Source organism: Octodon degus, unplaced genomic scaffold (assembly GCF_000260255.1).
Source record: "Octodon degus isolate 3935 unplaced genomic scaffold, OctDeg1.0 scaffold00140, whole genome shotgun sequence".
NCBI lineage: Eukaryota > Metazoa > Chordata > Mammalia > Rodentia > Octodontidae > Octodon > Octodon degus.
Window position 1 is genome coordinate 4,241,700 of NW_004524716.1, and position 9,883 is coordinate 4,251,582.

Sequence of the window (9,883 nt, forward strand, 5' to 3'; positions counted from 1 at the left end):
AAAAAAAAAAAAAATCTACATAAGAAACTTCTTAAAGGGTGTAGGAATGATACTAAGAAGGAGGATGTTTACCTGGGAAAGGGAGAGAGAGCAGGAGAGACAGGGAGAGGAGCCAGCTGCACCTATAAGGGGATGCCTTTTAAAAAGAGAAACATAACATGTGTAGTAAGTATCAAGTCTGAGGGCTAGTTTAAGGTTGCTAAGTATATTATTTTCCTTTTCTTTTTTTTTTTTTTTTTTTGCGGAACTGGGGACTGAACTCAGGCCCCTGTGCTTGCCAGGGAAGTGCTTATTCCACTGAGCCATCTCCCTGGCCCCTAAGTATACCATTTTCATTGATACAAAACCTTTTGTGATTATAAAGCATTGCTTTTGTGTATGTGTGTTGTGGGTTTTTTTTTTTTTTTCAAGTACTGGGGATTGAACTCAGGGCCTTGAGCTTGCCAGGCAAGCACTTATCTACTGAGCTATCTCCCTGCCTCCTATAAAGCATTGTTAAAAAGCCTCCCCGTAGCCCTGCTTCTCTTCTGGGCCCTCTCTTGCCTGCCCCATGTGTCTATCGATCATTCCTCCTAGAGAAGCAGCTGTCCCTGTCCCTGTCTCTTCCCCGAGCCATGCTCCACCACACATAGCCTTCAGCCTGGCCACACCTCTGCCCTCATCTTCCCTGTTGGCATCTTCTGACTGTGGCCTCTTTTTATTTTTCAAGACAGGGTCTCCCTAAGCACTGGAGCCTGTGGTGCCCTTCTTGACTCCTGCCTCAGCCTCCTGTGTACTGAGATTATGAGTGCACACCATGCTCCGGGGCGCTACGAAAGTGCTGCTGCCTCCTGCCTGAGCTGCCCCGGGCTTGAGAGCTGAGGGCGTGTTCTAGTTGGAATCAGCCTCTCTTCTTCACTGCTTCCCTTGCCTTCACCCCCCGCCCCTGAATTTCAACAGACACTTCCTTGAACCTCAAATATCCTCCACCCTTCCTTTTCCCCTCCACAGACTCCCTCACTCCCACGCAGTCACTGCTCCCAGAGGGCCAAAACATGACCTTTGGTGCAAATAACTTTGGTACAGTTCCTGGTTTTGTGGGGAGCCCTGGTGAGGGGCAGTAGTATGTGACTGAGTAAACTGTGTCCAAATCTCATCTGCAAAATGAGTATAATAATCCTAATCTGTAGGTCTGGGGTAAGAATTAAGACAATGTATTTACTATTAATTCATCCTGTTACTAATTAGTCATACAGCTCCAATATATTTACCTGGATTCAGTCAAGTCCTGTGGCAATATGGCCTTGATAGGGGTTTTTTGTTTTGTTCGGCTTTTTAATTTTGTTTTTGTTTTTTGTTATGGTTTGGTTTGGTTTGATTTTTCTCTACACTCTTGGAAGCAATTTAAATTCTCATAAAAGTAACCTATGTTGCTTCCGGACTACACAAGGGATGAACCATTTCCATTCCTTGTTCTGTTTGGCCTTCCTCCTAGAACACCTCTCAGTCTCTCTCCCCTCTAAAACCCACCTCCACTCTTTTTAAATTTTATTTATTTATTTAGTATTTGGTACAGGGTCTCACTACACAGCTTGCACTTGGAGTGATCCTCCTGTTTTCAGCCTCCCCAGTGCTGGGATTACTGGCGTGTGCCACCATGCTGGGTCTTGCTGGTTGGCTCAGTGTACCCGGGGCTGGGGCTGGCACAGCATGTGGTGCAGTGGTTGAAACCACCTCCACCCTTAAGGAGCCTCTACAAAACCCTCCCTATAGGAGGACGTCTTCCTCCTCCAAGTTCTCACACCACTGTCCCTCTCTTAGGTCACTTAGCTGGGCATGGGCAACAGATAAACTCCCCACTTAGCCTGCTCCCCTGCCTCAACAAATGGTAAGCTCCGGAGGGCACAGAAGCAATCTGCATCCTCCTCCGCCCACAGCCAGACCCTACTGCAGTTTTATTGGTGGGATTTGTTGTTGCTTTGAGGATTGGGACCACCATACAAGGGCCGAGTCCAGCAAGTGGAAGGAGCTCTGCAGACAGCGCTGCCCTGTATTATTTCTGTGGACCAGGAGCAAGTGTCCTGCAGAAGCTGCTGCCCATGCCAAGGACAAATTCATTGTGCCCGTTCTCAAGGGGACACAAAGTTGGCAAAGGCCCTGTCCTCGGGGAACTTACACAGAAATCTGTGCGACCGCCACTGGGCTCTGGTGGCTGGGATCTGGCTCCCCGGCTGTGGTCCTTGGCATCTTTCCACATGCAGGAGCCGAACAGCTGTGCCCAGGAGAGCAGAAACCTATGGAAAGACACTGTCTCAGGACGCCCACCTTGCTTGCTCCTGGGAACAGCCTCCTGGAGCAGCAGCCCTAGATGGTCGAAGACCGCCCCCGCCCCCATCTCCCTTTGTGCATTCTGGCCTTTCCTCTCCCCATTTCCCTCACTGAACCAGACCAGCAGGTACTGAATCTGAAAAAAGGAAGTTACTGTCCCAGCCCTCGAGGGGCTAGAAAGGGACAGGACTACAATCTAGTCAGGAGAGATGGCCCACAAGTAAATAATGACACATAAGAGGCAAGGACGTGTATGCTAGAAAAGATGCCGCCAGGGCGGCTGGGCGCCCCTACAAAGGTCCAACTCCATGTCCAGGCCAGTGGAGGCAATGGGTGTGGAGAGGGGCTCACCGGGCCTCTCTGGCTCAGGTTGAGGGCCTTGCAGAGGAGAAGACCTCCAGGGTGGAAAGACCTCCTGCTGCACACCTGTCACCCTGTCGTGGGTTGCCTGGTTATCATCCTACCCTACCAGTACATGGCTGTTTTTCTTCAGATGGTGTCTTACTAAATTGCCTATGTTGGCCTTGAACTTCTGATTTTTCCCAGCTCAGCCTCTTGAGTAGCTGGGATTAAGGTATATGGCATCATGCCTCACTTCAAAGTCTTATTTAATTCATTATTGTGAATAAATCCATAGCACACAGTAAACACCCCATCAATATTCATTAAGTTTTTAATTAATCAATTGTGTGTCCCCACTAGCTTTGACATTGAAGTGTTTCTACAGATTCTGCGCCTTACACAAGTGCCATTCACACTTCAGCATCTCTACTGGTCATTCCTGACTTGGGCCTCTTTTTTCTTGGTGCCACAGGTCAAACTCAGGACCTTGTGCTTGCCAGGCAGGCACTTATGCCGCTGAGCTATCTCCCCAGCCCACGGACCTCTGTCTTGTCGCCCCAGTTTCCTCCCGCTTGGTGAAATAGGCATTCGGTCTTGCCCTCCTCGGTCATGGTCTTTTGATTTTGCATCCTTTTCTTTTCTTTCTTTCTTTTTATTTTTTATTTTAGGGAAGGGTCTACAGGGTGTTAAGCGTCTCATTACTAGATCGGACTCATAGTGATCTCCCTGTTTACAGCCTCCCAAGAGCTGGGATTACAGGTGCACGCACCACGCCCAGTCTCAATTGCCATCCTAACATGCCCCGGGGGCAAGGCTGGCACCGGCAGGCCCGGGGAACCCCTGGTCCCTGCAGGTGCTTGCAGTCGCTTTCATCTGCTGAGCTATTTGACCGGCCCTTGATTTTGCATCCTAGTGCCATTTCCGGATTTATATTTCTGGCTACGGATGGACCACTTACAGCAATGTGTCCTGTCTAAGACAGAGTTCACACCTGTCGCTTTGGCTTGCGATGATCACGCCTTTTCATTTACACAGCAACCTTTCGCTGCTTGCCAGACTTACTCCTGGCCTGGCCCATCCCGTGGCTGTCCCTGCAAACCCAGCACAGACACAAGACACTGAGTGTTAACAAATGAAAGCCACAGCAGGCATCTGTGTAGCATTGTGATTTACGAAACACTTTCGCACACATTGTCTCAGTGATCCCACCAGGCTGAAAGAGAGAGATGAATGTCACTGCTATCATACAGATGAGGAAACTGAGATCATACAGGCACGAAAGGGCTGAACTACAGCCCGATCCTCCGACATCTGTTCCCTGCCCTTCAACGACATTGCCCACAGAGAGCGCGCAGGCCAGCCTGCTCCTTTCCAGATTGTGAATCGGCAAATGCTTTGCTGCCTCACTTGCCCTCATTAAAAACCCACAGAACATAAATCACAATTTATGGCCAGTAATTTGTCTGCAATTTACAGGCTTTCCAATGAGTACTGAGGTTTGGTTTAAATTAGATTATTTCTATCTCAATTTTAAATCCAGTGATACAATTAAAATTTCCCCTATGTCTTCCCTTACCTACTTAATTATCTTGAAGTGTTTCCAGTTTACATTTTTAAAGCTTCCCCTAGACAGCTAAGCAACATAGGACAGTAAAACATATTTCACTGCAAGTAGGAGTAAAGAGAGCTGGAAGAGACAGAGAGGGAACCAGAAGGAAATTTACCAGGTTATAATCAGAGGAGAAAAAGCAGATCGATTTACATTTACCTCTCCTATGCTGGAAGGGAAGAATGCTTACAAATCCAGATCCCAGCTGAGGGTATAGTTCAGCAGCAGAAGAGCCTTTCTGACAAGCACAAGGTCCCAAGTTTGATCCCTGGTAATGCAAACAAACAAATCCAGATTCCTGGATAGAGTTATACATGCTCTAAAGTCATGTGTACACTCCCACATCCACAGGGTGGAGATGTACCTGGGCAGGGGGTTGTGAGTTAGGATACACGTGCATGACTAGAAGGGCAAGACCAAATAACCATAAGGCATCTTCCAGCTTAAAATAAGCAGTGCATCTGGCCTACAGAATATTCTGCCATATTCTTTGTACCTCAAAAAAGGTCCATGACATACACGCCAATTTTAAATCTTTCATACTCTTTCACTCTCGTTCTGCCGCAGACCAAAGTGGACAACTAATTAGAAGCTGTGATGAAGATTCTGCAAAGTGAATCCGGCTTTGTGGAGGCCTGACTCCAGGGAGAACTGACAGGTGACAGTGAGAGGAAAGAGAAAAGAAAAACACTCAGTAGAGAAGCAAAAGCATGGTCACATCCTACATGGTATAATTGGTCGGATGGAACCATGACATCATAGGTCAGTGTAGTAATTGATGTTGATAATAACTGAGTCGTCATAGGAAGTTAAATTAGAGATGTGTCACTGGGAGCTGATCGCTCAGGTCATTTACAAAATGTTTATTGGACAGTGTGTGCCTGACTCTGTCTAGATCCTGGGGACAGAAAGATGGATAAGGCCTGGTCCTTGCCCTCGGAAGGCTCTCCAGACTTCAGTTTTGCTAATGAGAAGATGACAGAGCCAAAGTGGCTGACTCCTAAGGATAGTTCCTAGAAGTTCTGAATATTTTATGCATTACAGCTTGAAACTCACTCAGGGATCCTAAAAGATTCTAATCCACGCCACATAATCCTGCACATGAGCAAACCGAGGTGCAAGGGCTTGGCGGCTTGCTCAGACTCACACAGTTAATGAGCAGCACAGCTGGGGCACTTGGCACACAGGCCAATGACAGCAAAGGGAAGGTCATCTTACTCCTGTCCCAATGCCCCTCCACTCTGCATCTCTCCTCCAAAAAGGCAACAGAAATAGATGGAGAATGGTTCAGGCATTTGACGACTACACAGATATAGAGGCTGGAGCCCAAAATTCAGTAGCTGCAAAACAAAACTCATGTGCAACTGGACAATAATAAATATCTGTAAGACAAAGTACAACCTAAATGGCACTGAAGGATCTGTCAAAATCAACAAAAAGCTTAAGTTTAAAGAAGTAGTGATAGCTGCTCGGGACACATGCTGAAGAACTGAAGTATCTTGGAGAGATGGTGTCGTAGAAGGCAAAAGCCTGCTTGGGCCCCATATGCAAAACCACTTGCACACGCAATCCCTGCCGGCAGTCCCAGCACACCCGGCTGGCTTCTCCTGGGGCTGGCAGAGAATGCCTGTCAGTTCTGCTGTCACTGACAGCATGGAGATCCGTGATGAGAAACAGGTGCCAGATCTCCGTGCAGAACTGCATAAAGGAAGAAGGCAGGCCAGGGGAGGAGCCGTGGTTCAAAGCTGCTGATTTACAATAACAAGTAGAGACGAACACTGTCCAATATCATGAAAGCAAAAGGCATGAACCTGGGAATGAATATTTACTGAGCACCCACCATTCTGATGACACTGAGTGAGAGATATTTAATAAGCAAGCGCTCCTCCATTTCTCTCTATAAATCTCCAAGGCAGGTAATAATGATGGAAGCTCAGAGCAAGTGCTTTGGATAAGGGCCCGTGGCTAGCCCAGGACAGAGCAAGGACTTGAACTCTGCCCACATTCAGATCTCTGGCTCTTCACGCATGTGCAGGCTGGGATGTGGCCTCTGTCCTTCTTATCCTGAGAGCTTACACAAATCATTTTAATGGTGAAAATCCTTAGGTTCCTGAGATTTAACTATCTCCTAGGATTATTGTGAAGATCAAAGGAGATAAAGTACATGAGAGTGCTTTGCTACCTAATAAGATTTATGCAGTGATGGTAATAAAAATAGCAAGATTGATAGAACACTTACTATGTGCCAGGCTTATTGCTTTATGAAGATTACTTCATGTAATTCTCCTAATAATCTGGGAGGTTGGGGTACTACTATTTCCATTTGTAGATGAACAAACTGAGGCTCAGAGATATGAAATAGCTCACTTGCTCCAAGGCACAGTCTAGCCAATGGCAGGAGAGCCTGGTCTAACAACTGCAGAACTATTGCTATGAGTCGGATGTTGGCCACCTCATTCTTCCCGTTTCCCTCTGTAGCTTCACTGTCTGCTCCCCTGCAGCCACAGGGCATGGTGTGAGTCTTTGTGGAGGCTTCCTTTGCTTTGTTAGAGCTTGAAGTCATCCCTATGGGAAGGCTGGTGCACTCTGCAGTTGAAATTGCTTTCAGTTTGCATCTGTAGCTTGCCGTTGTCCAGATGAATGCGGAAATGCTACCAAGAACATTTACTGCTTGCTGGTAACGGGGCCACTCCTGAGCTTGGTCCTGAGTTGGAAAAAAAAACATGCCCCTCTGAGAACTCTCCCCCAGGGCTCACATCCCAATGGGAAGCACTGATACACACGTTAATTGTCAACCTGATTGGCTTAAGAGGTTCCTGGAGAGATGCCTGGGTCATGTGGGTACTCTACTCATGGGTGCACTGATCCACTGATGCTCAATGTGCTGTTAGGAGGAGGAGGCGTAGCTGCAGGGGCTCGGTCAGGCCCTGTGCCTGGGGAGGGTAGATCTCCTGGTGGGGGTCTTGCTCCGTGCTCCGGGCAGCTGCTGTGAGGACAGAGGCCTTGCTATACCACGTCCTTCCTGTGTTGTCTTCCTGCCTGGGAGCCAAATAACCATGAACTGAACTTTTGAAACCGTGAGTCAAATGAATCATTTCCTCCTTTAAATTGTGTGGTGACTGGCAGTGTGTCCCAGCAATGGGAAAGCTGTCTACTACATCTCCAGATATTTATTCATGAAACAAGTATTTCCTGAACCCCTTCCCTAGGGCAGGCTCCATGTTAGACTCTGATGCCACAAAGAGGAGCAACATAGAACACATCATGATCCATGCTCCTAATGTAGCAGGCATGCAAAAGGAGAGGCATGCTTACAGGAGAGGCATTTGATCCTGTGTGGTTGGGAGGGGAAAGGGCCAGAAAGATCTCCCAAGAGGAGCGTTCAGAGCCTCCACGTACTGTCCATGCTGCCACAAAGTTGGCATAGATTGCCTTTAATCCTCCCAGCAACACTCTTACGGGGTAATTATTACTGTATAGATAAAGCATTAAGTCACTTTAGTAAGTGGTAGAGACACAGTGTGATCCCAGAAACCTTGACCCTGGGCTTGCCTGACTCTGAAGTTTATGTTCTTTCTAATACAGAGCTTAGCTATGAGAACATATGCTCCAGTTGCAGGAAGAGACTCCACCACCATGTCAGCTTCCTGATACTGTGACAAAATACCTTTTTAGCACTGTGACAAAAAGTATTTATTTTGTATCACTGTCTCAGCGATTTCAGCCCATGGATGCTTGGCCCTGTCCTTTTGGGCCCGTGGGGAGGCAGATCAGCATGATGGGGAGCTCATGGGAAATGTCACTTCACAGCTGCCAGAGAACAAAGAGAGAGAGAGGAAAGGGAAAGGGATGAGGTCCCTTCAAGGACAAGAACATGCTCCTAATGACCTAACTTCTTTTAACCAAGCCCAGGCCCCAACGTTTCTACCACTTCCTACCTCCCACCATCCCCATCATCCAGGGATGAGGCCTTCGACTCTTACGATTTGGAGGGCACTTAGGATGCAAATCACAACAACCATGAACAAGCAGAACAGGAAAGAGTAACTGACCAGGCCATGAGGAAGGTGTCACGGAAGAGGTGGCCCTGAGCAAGCTGTGGTAAGACAAGCTGGTTTCATTGGTTGTCCAGGCTTCCTAATGGCCAGGGGTTTGAGTAGATTTTTTCTGGTTTTGCTGGCAAGCTAAGATGAATATAAGAAGTCATCTTTAGGTTACAGTAAAGAGAAACCCAGTCATATTAACACTAAAGCAAAAAATAAAAGCAAACAAACTCAATAAAAAGATTTATTTAGAGGTACAGGCATTTTGTAGAAGCTAAGAGGAAGAGTACTGTGTCCACGAGCCAGGTAGCCAGGGCCAGCTGCCTCCTGCTGCATCTCTCTGAGCGTCCACTTCATCCTGCAGTCTGGTTTTTACTGCCTGTTGGTGGTGAGGCAAAGATGCCTCTAAATACTTTCTGGGATCCAGCATCTCTGCTTAGCAGTCCTAAGTCCCAGGGGAGAGGATCTGCTTTGTTCCTCCTGAGCTACATATATCTATGGCCAGGGACTAAAGATGTCTATTCTCAGAGAAGAGAATACTGGCGCAGGATGGATCTCCAGAGGCCATGCAGGAGTCAGCGAGAGGTATCTGGCTGCAGGTACAGTCTGGGCCAGGTGTCTGGTGAGAGCTGGCTGGGAGTTGTTTCTTATGTTCTCACTCTTCTCTTTAGTATAACTGATTGGCTTCTACATTTATAATTCTTCTGTGGGGTTATTAAATCCATAAATAAAGATTTAATCTGTGAAGCTCTGCTTATGAGAACAGAAGTGAAGCACGGGCAGGACAGTTTCCCAGTGTCGGAGGCCAGGGCAGCAGAGGCGGCTCCAAGCTCCTGGGCTGCAGGGGCCGAGGGGGCAGAGGCCGCTGCTGCAGACAAGGCTGAGCCAGCAGAACCGCCCTGCCCTCCGGCTGAAGGAACAGGAAGGCTTTCCTGAGCCACAATGCCAAGGCAGCCACCAAGAGGCTGGATACGGCCCCAGGGGCCTATCCTGAAAGCTGGAGGAATACCAGTATCTCAGCTGCTCTCGAAATGAACACATTTGACTTAAACCAGGCAGAAATATGGGAAGTGGTCAAAATGCACATTTCCAGGCATCTCGGGGAAGGGGTGCCTGTGTAAGTAGAGACTCCAGAGGCCCAGGAGCTCCGAGACTGAAGGAGGAAGGAGAGAAAAATGGCTCTCGTTCGCACTTAGCTCAAAGTTCCATCCCAGAGGAAGCAGCAACAGCTGAATCAACAACTTCATTCTTCACATCTCTGCCCTCTGCTTCCCCTCCATCCCCGGCTAGGACAGCATTGGCTGGGAATCTCAATTAAAATGCATAAGACAAACCCTTCAGTTTCTCTGGCAGGCAGATGTTAAGATCAGCACAGGGAGACAAGGCAAGGATGTTGGGAGGGAAGAAGAGAGCCTGGAAAATAGGGCAGGAGAGCCTGGGCCTGCAGCAGGATGTGGGAGCCCTCTTGGCACCCTTGTGATGGAAAAGCAGCCGCCAGGTCAGCAGCCGGGTCAACAGCTGCAGCCCCTCTTGGGTGTCTCAATGTCAGTCCTCCCTCCAACTCTGGGCCCAAGATGGGGGC